Source organism: Xenia sp. Carnegie-2017, unplaced genomic scaffold (assembly GCF_021976095.1).
Source record: "Xenia sp. Carnegie-2017 unplaced genomic scaffold, XeniaSp_v1 HiC_scaffold_19, whole genome shotgun sequence".
Taxonomy (NCBI): domain Eukaryota; kingdom Metazoa; phylum Cnidaria; class Anthozoa; order Malacalcyonacea; family Xeniidae; genus Xenia; species Xenia sp. Carnegie-2017.
The window spans coordinates 10,912,642-10,924,034 of NW_025813481.1; positions in this window are offsets into that span (position 1 = coordinate 10,912,642).

Consider the following 11,393-nt stretch of genomic DNA (forward strand, 5'->3'; position numbering starts at 1 on the left):
TATTCTTTAACGTTCTTACGTTAGTTTGTTTCTACCTCAATGTCTCACTTTATTTATGTCTACCTTTATGTCTACTCAAATAAATATGACTTTCCTTTAGTTTTTGTTTTTTGATATGTTATTTGGCCGATCAGGAGTCATGCTATTGTGCAATTTACTTGAATTGCCAAAGATGTTACTACAGTGACAACACAGCTTTTCAACAAAATGTCATATTTCAACAGAGCATACTTTTTTTGGGGGGGGACTCTGTAAGTATTTTTGATCCGCCTTCAAGTAAATTATTAGCGACGCAGGCAACATTAATTTGGTTATAACATTTCCGTTGTAAATCTATAAATGTGGGAATTTTATATGCTTCATCATTTTTTCTGATATCAACTGTTTTCATGGTCAGTGAGCATGATTATATACAGCTTTACAAACTGCTTTGAAGGCTTACCATTTCTTAAATGCTTCGTACTTTTCAGAACAGATTTGGGAATAAAGTTTCAACATTGTAACTTGTTTCTTGCAGTACGTCAGCAGCATTTATAAACTTATTTAGTAAAGCAAGAAGTAGGTAACTATAGCTGTAAGTATATTATTAATTGTACGTGTAATCTATGTATGACGGAACTAGCTATGCAGTTGTACATAAATATTGTAATATCGACAAATTTTAAGAATGTGATTTAGCGTTTGAGTTGAAATAGTTGAATTGTAACATTTGTTTAAAGTTTGATTTACAGACTAAGGGAATTTAAGTGTTGACGAAATTTTCCCTTCTTGTTGGACGAAGAAATTACTTACGACGATTAATTTTTGTTTGGCTAAGTATTCGTCCATTTCTGGCAGGCTATTTTGTCTATCATATTCGATATAACGTTGTCTCACGGTTTGTTTGCCACACATTAGAAAGTTCAGCGCAGAAATTTACAAGTGAGAACAAAACACACGAAACTTTAGGTAGAAAATAAGATAGAACGTGTTTATAAAAAGGATACTTTCAAACCAAGTATAGTACAGTTTTACCATACATGTTTTACAAAGATCTGCTTATATATGCCGATTTGTTTCCATAAAACACGAAAGAATTAACACTCCGCACAAACGTTTTATCCTAATATTTGTTTTGAATAAAATGTTTACTTTGTACGGAGTGTCAATATTTTTTTGTTCAAATTCTAATTCCATGTCTGTGTTATTAAATTCGCTTTTGTCTGCATTAGCGACATAAATATGAAAATTTATAAAAGGGACACTGCATTCTTGTGATCAGCTGTTTTGGAATGATTGTTGATGAGAACCGGCAAGTTTTAGTAAAATGGTTTACCCAAAGAGTCACTCTGACGTTAATAATTCCAATGAAATAGACGGTGATGTACATTACTCCAACGCAGAGCCCAGAATCGATCTTGCTTCCGTTAGTAATGCTTAGTGGATTTTATTTAGAATTCACTGGATAACGTTTTCAACATGTTTCAGTCTTTTAGCATTGTATAATGGCTATCAGTTATACAAGACGTTCCGCCTGAAGAGCACGACGAGTAAGAACTACATCAGTATTGTACAAGTTCTTGTCATATTACTCGGATTGATCAGAACGCTGTCTTTAAGTATTTCGCCTTACGATATCATGAGCAACACACAAAAACGCGTTCCGTACATTGTGCCTCGTTTGCTGTTTGCCCTTGGCTATCCTTGCCTTTTTTCTGGCTTCACATTTATGTAAAAGATTTTTATGTTACTCAGCAAGGTTTCGCTCATGAAGAAAAATCCAATGGGAAGCAGTGTGGTCACTAAAATTCTTGTTCTGCCTTTTCTTGCGGTGTTTACTGTGGAATTTCTCACAAGATATGTTAAATGTTTGTAAATGATGATCGTCCAGGTTAATAAAGTCCTGAGAAGGACTGTTTTTGATGTTGTTGACTGACGTTTCGACAACCTTAGCGGTAGTCATCTTCAGAGTCAAATGAGGAGTAAACGTCAGGTTAGCCGTATTTGTTGTCTGGTTCTTACGTCATTGTATTGTGTGTACAGGAAATGTGTATTGTCATTGTGGATTAGTGTGAAGTGAAATATTTTATTTTTAGTTGTGATGTGTGATTTAGGTGTGACGTTTTTAGTTGTAGTGTGTGGGTGTCAATTGTGTATTGTCATTGTGAATTAGTTTGAAGTGTAATGTTTTAGTTGATCGTTTGTTTGTATTGTGAATAAGTCGTTTGTAAGGTGCCGGTAATTGCTGTGATCTGTTCAGGGGGGTTTGTTCCAAGTTGGTATACCAACTTTCTAATGTAAGCCGTTGTCTATAGTCAGTACTGTAAGTGATGCATTTTGCCGAGTCCCAGTCAATGTTGTGCTTTGTGATTCGGTGATGTTCGGCAATGTGATTAGTGTCTTGTTTCTTAGTAGCTCGTTTGTGCTCAGTAAGTCTTATGTTTAAGTTCCTGCCAGTTTCCCCGATATAGGAGGCGTGGCAGTCAGCAGTTTATTTTGTAAACTGCACCTTGTCGTTCGTTGGGTTGTTCTTTGTCCTTTATGTTCGTTAGTACTTGTCGTAATGTTGTGATTGGTTTATGTGCGACACGTATGTTGTATGGTCGTAAGATACGCGAGATAGTCTCAGACGTACCTTGATGATAAGGTATCGTTGCTGTTGTCAGTGAGTTGTTCGTTTCGTTGGGTTCGTTGGGTTTGTAAGTGTTGCGTTTGATAAAGTCTGAGTTATAGTTGTTTTGTCAAAACACGTTTGAGATAGTTGTTTTCGTTTTGTAGAGCGTCCGGTGAATCACATATGATTTGTGCGTCTTGTTAATGTTCTGATTGTGGTGGCTTTGTGAGATGTGGGTTGTAAGATGATTGGTCTAGTAGTCGGTCAGTATGTTGGCTTGCGATAAACTGTTGTTCCTAGTTTTTGATTGTCATGTTTTACCAAACAGTCGAGAAAAGGAAGAGTTCCGTTTTCTTCGACATCTTTGGTAAATTGTATGAAGAGTTCCGTTTTCTTCGACAATTTACCAAAGATGTCGAAGAAAACGGAACTCTTCCTTTTCTCGACTGTTTGGTAAAACATGACAATCAAAAACTAGGAACAACAGTTTATCGCAAGCCAACACATACTGACCGAATACTAGACCAATCATCTTACAACCCATCTCACAAAGCCACCACAATCGAACATTAACAAGACGTGCAAATCATATGTGATTCACCGGACGCTCTACAAAACGAAAACAACTATCTCAAACGTGTTTTGACAAAAACAACTATCAGACTTTATCAAACGCAACACTTACAAACCCAACGAACCCAACGAAACGAACAACTCACTGACAACAGCAACGATACCTTTACATCAAAGGTACGTCCGAGACTATCTCGCGTATACGACCATACAACATACGTGTCGCACATAAACCAATCACAACATTACGACAAGTACTAACGAACATAAAGGACAAAGAACAACCCAACGAACGACAAGGTGCAGTTTACAAAATAACTGCTGCGCCACGCCTCCTATATCGGGGAACTGGCAGGAACTTAAACATAAGACTTACTGAGCACAAACGAGCTACTAAGAAACAAGACAAAACTAATCACATTGCCGAACATCACCGAATCACAAGCACAACATTGACTGGGACTCGGCAACATCACTTACAGTACTGACTATAGACAACGGCTTACATTAGAAAGTTGGTATACCAACTTGGAACTCTCACAGCATTCCGGCACCCCAAACGACTTATTCACAATACAAACAAACGATCAACTAAAACATTACACTTCAAACTAATTCACAATACACAATTGACACCCACACACTACAACTAAAACGTCACACCTAAATCACACATCACAACTAAAAATAAAATATTTCACTTCACACTAATCCACAATGACAATACACATTTCCTGTACACACAATACAATGACGTAAGAACCAGACAACAAATACGGCTAACCTGACGTTTACTCCTCATTTGACTCTGAAGCTAAGGTTGTCGAAACGTCAGTCAACAACATCAAAAACAGTCCTTCTCAGGACTTTATTAACCTGGACGATCATCATTTACAAACATATAACGATACTCCCGGGTTCAAACCATTTACTTTAAGATATGTTAAAGGCGTGGAAGTGCTGTTGGTTTTTTGTCTCCTTTATTACTTCTTTGGATGTTTAGCCACCGCTCTTTGCTTACTCATCAGTGGAAGGCGTGTGGTAAAAAAAGAGAGAACAATTCAGAAATCACTTCATAAATTTGACGACTCCAAAGCTCACCAGCGCGTAACACCAAATAATCTAACGGCAAGGAACAAAATCTTAAGGATTACCCTCTTGACTGCCGTATTTGGTGTGCTCTCTGCTCTGTTCTACATTTACACAATAGTTCTGATGATTAGATCTGTCAGTGGCGAAGCATTTTTTCCAGATCCCTGGACATAGCTCATCGTAAACATATTTTTGAGAATTTTTGAGTTCTGCTTAGCTGCAACAATGAGTTACGCCGTTGCATCGAGTTATCGACACAATGCCCGTTCGGCAAGAACTTTTTATAACACAAAAGGTAGTTACGCTACCACAATCAGTGTTGCTTAACATATTTGAATCTTTTCTGTGACTCAAAGACAAATAACATATTTCACTTAAGCACCATATTGGGGAAGCCTTTATAAAAGTATATATGTGTAAATATATCTCTAATCTATATCTCTGTTCTAATACATATTTCAAATCTAATGTATATTTAGGTTTCAACGTTTGAATTGTTCCAATAACATGCATGTACAGGTCTCTCTAGAAAGAGTATTGCAGTTAATTTTAATCTCATTTATCAACACGATGATCGAATTGCGTTTATGAGTTAGCTGTTGCATTGAATAATCGACGCAATGTTTGTTCGGCAAGAACTTTTTATAACTCAAGAAATAGTGACGCCTCCCCGAGCCCTGGGCATGGCTCATTGTAAACAATTTTTTGAAGATTTTCCAGTTCTGCTTAGCTGCAACAATGAGTTACGCTGTTGCATCAAGTTATCGACGCAATGCCCGTTCCGCAAGAACTTTGTATAACACAAAAGGTAGTTACGCTACCATCATTAGTGTTGCGTAACATATTCGAATATTACTTGTGACGTAAAGACAAGTGATATATTTCACTCAAGCAGCATATTGGGGAGCCTTTATAAAATATGTATATCAGATGCATATATACATGCATATACGTGTTAATACATCTCTAATCTATATCTATATATATTCTAATATATATTTCAAAATCTAATCTATATCTAGATTTTAACGTTTGAATTGCTCCATTAACATGCATAACAAGCTTGCAGTTCATGTAGGTTCATGACATAAATGTACATGTCTCTCTTGAAAGAGATAGTGTAGCTATATTTTATCTTATTTATCAGCATTATATTTGAATACTGTTTGTATCTTAATTGGAAATTTGGATTATTTGAAGAACTATGACATGTCGCTGGACTTAAACAGATAAATATAAGTTCCTTAATTTTGCCTCCAAAGTCGGGTACTATTTGCGAATTTTTTACGACGCCATATTGATACTTGTGACGTAGATAGTTGAATACGTCTTTTTCCATCAATATAATATTATATTATACGAGGTGATTTTGAGCCGCATGACTTTTAGCTTGTTGTTTTAACTGGCAATATGCTCCTGCAGCACAATTTGGTCTTAATATGAATAAAGTTGAACATGCCTAATGTGATTTTTGCATGTTGTACTTAGGTGTAGAAGTTGTGATATTGGTAAGCTTAGTCTAGCACATACTTGCTGGGTTGTATTGCTACATTAACCATTTGACTGGTTTTCTATTTAAGAACAAAAGAAGACAGTCATTGAAGAGTATCGAGATGCTACAATTGTCAGTGACACTCCAGTTTTTCGAGTTTATGTCAACCGCATGGCAATTAACTTTGCCAATGACATTTTGGGAATTTACAAGAATCACTGTAGTAAGTTGTGCGCTCGATTCAGTTTAAAATTTGAAAACGAAACTTCAGTTGGCAGTGGTCCTATGCGAGAATTTTTCAGCATAATAATAAAAATGATTCCTGTTTTTTTTCGACTGGATGGTGAACAAAGGCCCAAAGTTCTTGTTTTTGAAGGAGAAAATGACCATAAAGTTCCTGTAGCCAACACACTTTTTAGAGGTACAGGCTTCTATAAGTGCATTGGAAGAATGATTGCACATTCTTTCCTACATGCTGGATCACCAACATTTGGAATCTCTAAAGTAGTTGTTGATTATTTGGTATGTGACAAAGATGAGATTCCTCTAATAGAAGTTGTGGATATAGCTGACATTGACCTGAGGATTCCATTGAATGAGGTTTGAAACGCTTTATTGCACCCGAGCATTGCATTTCAGTATTTTGCTTCAGCTAATCATCTGTTTTATGTCATAGTTGAACAGCCTTGGAAAAGACGAAGCTCCTGGAACTGCATTGAAAGATGTTTTAACTCAGTACAGAGATGAAGCTTCAATTTTAGATACATCATTCTCTGTTGCAAATCGTCATGTTATTGCCTAGCAAATCATGTTACATGCTGTCATTACCCGTGGAAAAGATCTAGCTGATGGAATGAATGAGTTTGGACTGGTTGATTTCCTGAAGAAACACAAAGATATTGTTTAACCACAACTTTTTCCACAATCAACTGATTCTCTTATTAATAAAAACAGCTTAAAAAGAATTATTGAAATTGAAGAAGAAGAAGAAGAAGGCGTTCATTGTAATCAACTGATGTTGTTTTTGAAAAAATACATTGATGGGAATGTAATGTTTAGAATTTATCTTCTTCCTTTAGTATCTATCTATTGTGCTCTCTAATATCTGTCTGTCCACCACATTTCTCATTCCTATATATATACATGTCATTGTCACTTTTAAGGGGCATGTCTACAACACTACAGGGACAACTAGTGGTAAGTGTTTTGGTAGAGGGGTGTGGGGAAGGTTGTAAGTAGTTTTAGTCAGTCTATGTATTGTTTTTTTGAGAGAATATGGTTTGTTTTTTAATATTTGCACCACAACTGATTATATATTATATGTTGGAGCAGCAGTGACTTTATCTGTTTGAACAAGATCAATGTCAGTAATATTTTCTTGCTTTTAAATTTGACCTTTGCTTTCTCCAACGAAAACTTAAATGTTTGACTGTTTGAGGTACTAGTTATATTAATACTTTAATACCTGTCCATTCCTAGGGGCAAATCTTAAAGATCTGTTGTCTTTTTGGACTGGGTGTGATTTACTGCCTGCAAATGGTGTAATCCTGCATCTCAAAGTCGACAGAACAAAAGATCGTAATCTGCTGCCTAAAAATAGAACTTGTTTTCATTTGTTTGTTCTTCGACGTTATGAAAACTTTGATGAACTGAAAGCTAAACTGGATAGAGCTTTGCAATTTGGTTCAAAAGGGTTCACCAATATTTGATCTTGGAATAGTTTATACATCTCTTTCAGCAATAACATAACTTGTTACAGCTAATATGGATGTTGAACAAAATTGAAATGTTTTTATTCATTCTTTTGGATGTCATTTTTATAGTTAAAGACTTAAAGTGAATATGTTAATGTTTCATTAAATTTTGTTCTGGCAGTGCATCAGCTATGTGCTAAAAAACGTTTTCTGCTAAAATGTTTGAATGATGAACATAATGAAAAATTTATAGCCTTCCTTGACATACATATCTTGTTTTGTATTATCTGAATTGACACCAATGAACAATAGGTTAAGTAGCTTTTCTTCTTTTGTGAGTTCACAATGTTACTCGTCTTCTTGGTGCAGTCTGGTATTTACAAACTGAAGCACCTCAATGTATATGTCAGCTCCATTATTATTAGAAGGCGTTAAATGATTAATGGTTCTTTGCAGCTCATCAAGATTTATTTAATTCAATGGAATGTTGGTTTCTGGAACAATCACTTGCTGCTGATCTGTTTCATGAAATGCGTAATTTTGTGTAAAGGTGGAGGAAATTCTTGGTTTACCTAAGTGAACTGAAAGATGAACTTAGATTTTGACTTTAACAAACATCAATCAGCTTTGGATCCAGTCTGATTATAATGTAAAGTGGAGTCTAAAAGTAAAGTCATGAGTTATTGCATAAAAATACCTGTTGTATATGGTTGTTTGAATTATTGGCTAAGCAGGATCCTCGGATCCATAGCTGTTCAGGTGATTGATTTCATTCTGGTCTTATGGTAGATCTATTGTAACCTTCCTGGAAAATTTCCAAATTTCTGTTAATAATTGGACAAAACACATAATGCAATAAAACACATGTTTTTCATTTGATGAATCCAATATTCTATTACTTTCCACATGACAGAATAAATGATAAAAAAGACTTGCACAACCAGCAAAAAGATCTCGCCAAAAGCGCTCAATTCTTTGGTTGTGCACACTTCTTCCATTAATATGACTGCCACGACCAGGTCCTCGCAAATGGTGGTTTAACATAAATTGAGCAATACCAACATTTTCACATCCTTTAGCTGTTCTTACTCTGGATGGCAGTCCCTATTGAGATAAACCAGATAGAAATAGACTTAGAACAGTATCAGCGCGATCATTTATGCCACAGCGATTAAATACCACCAAGCGTGAATAGCCGTCTATTCCTGCATGAGTCACAAATCTCCATCTGTAATTATGAAACTACTAGTACATTTGTATGCAAAACTGAGATTTATTAACGCCCAAAAATAGGTATTTTTTAGTAGCCCACCTAATCAATTTGTGATTGCCATCAACATGCCAAAGTGATAAGGGGCTAGTAACATGATATTTACGTCTGCGCACTGCTCTAAGAGACAAAACACGAAACAATGTACCCTGTGGATCAACTCTTCGCATCATTTCACGAATCCTTTCCTGCTGAATTCGCAAACATCTTGCTAACAGCAATCCTGACATACGTTTGTAGCCAAGATTGGGAAACTCGTTCGTTAAGTTTCTTATGACCAACTCGAGCTCTGAATCCTTAACAATTAGAAACTGATAAACCAAACTCGTTCATTCTCTTTTCAATGTTTCTTTAGCTGACACCCAGAATATTTGCCGTATCTTTCACTGTAAAACAGTTATCCAAAAAATAACGCAGAATATCTTCGTTTACTTCATACATTGGTCACCCTGGTGTGCCACTGGAAACTTAAGAGTAGTTCAATGAAGAAGATGGATTAATATCATGATGAACATTGACATTTAAAAGTTCTTTTGAGTTTGAGATTAACTGCAGAACAGCCTCTTCAAGCTCGAATAATTCAGCAAATCGCAACGTAGTATGGTAAAGAGAATCAATAGGAAAAACGCCTACATCCCGATTTGGCCTTCCTTCGAGATCAGCAATGCAACCCAAAATAGAGTTGCGAAGGAGTCCGTACTTAAAAAATATGTTTTCAGTTTGGAACTCTCAGTCCCAGGCAATAATTAACGTATATATATATTGTGCTACAGTCGAATTGTTATATCCTTCATTGACTGAGTTGAATGCGATAGAAATAAATTTTTGTTTTCTCGCTTTTTGTTTTGACGTTGAAAATAAAATATTGGTCACAGCGTTCATATACCTTGGGATTGCAGACTGTTAGTATTTTGAAGTATGTAGCTAGATTTTCCAAGAAAGAGATGATCACAAACGACAGGTAATTAAGAAAAATTATTTTTGTTCTGATCTTGCGGAAATCAATTTTAAAACTGCAGGGATTTTGTTCGATCTTTCTGTAAACTACGTTTTTGTAATTTCATAGGTAGCTATGTTCATTTGCACGTTATGTATAATTGATGCCAGAAAATTAGTTTTTGTTCTGTGCGATTTGAATGTTCGTTGTTGGAAATTCGTGAAGTAGTTCGGATTTGGGAAAATGGGCTATTACAAACATCAATGTTCAAGCAAGTTTCTTTAGAAACGTTATATGCCGTACTTGCAATGAATGCAACTCTTAAATTTTTCTTTTAATACACGGTAAAGCTCTCGAACCCAAGCTGTGTGTTAAATAATAACTTAAAAAAACCTACGTGACAACGTCATTTGCATGTCAAATGTCAACATTGCAAGTGGAATAAAAGGAGAATTTATTTGTGTATTGGTAAATTCACTTCAGTTAGAAGTTGTGCTCACAACACTACTTTTTCATATTGTAACTCTATATCGGTGCTACTGAGTTCGGTTTTGTCTGCATTTTCGACATACACGTGAAGCGCTATAAAATTAACGTTGCATTCTTGTGACCAGCTGTTTTGGAAGTAGTGTTGATGAGAACCGGCAAGTTTTAGTCGAATGATAAAATGGTTTCTCCTGAGGCAGTGATTCACTCCGACGGTACTAATTCGAGTGAAATAGACGAGGGTGTTTCCTACCCCAATGCAGAGCCCGTTATCGATCTCAATTCCGTCGGCGATGCCTGGTTGATTTTATTCAAAGTTCACTGGATAACGTTTTCAATATGTTTTAGTCTTTTAGCATTGTATAATGGCTATCAGTTATACAAGACATTCCGCCTGAAGAGCACGACGAGGAAGAACTACATCAGTATTGTCCAAGTTCTTGTCATATTATTCGGATTGACCAGAACGCTGTCTTTAAGTATTTCGCCTTACGATATCATGAGCAACACACCAAAACGCGTTCCGTACATTGTGCCTCGCTTGCTGTTTGCCCTTGGCTATCCTTGCCTTTTTTCTGGGTTCACATTTATGTACAAGATTTTTATGTTACTCAGCAAAGTTCAGGTTATGAAGAAAAATCCGATCGGAAGCAGAGTGGTCACTGTAATTCTTGTCTTGCATTTTCTTGCGGTGATTTCTGTGGAATTTCTCACAAGATATGTTAAAGACGTGGAAGTGCTGTTGGTTTTTGTGCCTTTATTACTTCTTTGGATGTTTGACTACCGCACTTTGTTTACTTATCAGTGGAAGGCGTGTGCTAAAAAAAGAGAGAACAATTCAGAAATCGCTTCTTAAATTTGACGACTCCAAAGCTCACCACCGCGTATCACCAAATGGTCTAACGGCAAGGAAAAAAATCTTAAGAATTACACTCTTGACGGCCGTATTTGGTTTGCTCTCTGCTCTGTCATATAGTTACACAATAGTTCTGGTGATTAGATCTGTCAATGGCGATACATTTTTTCTAGAACCTTGGACATGGCTCATCGTAAACAATTTTTTGAGGATTTTCGAGTTCTGCTTAGCTGCAACAATGAGTTACGCTGTTGCCTCGAGTTATCCACGCAATGCCCGTTCGGCAAGAGCTTTGTATAACACAAAAAGTAGCTACGCTTCCACCATCAGTGTTAAAGGAGAGTCTTCCTTGTGATACAAAGACAAATAATACATTTGACTTAAGCAACATAATGGAAAA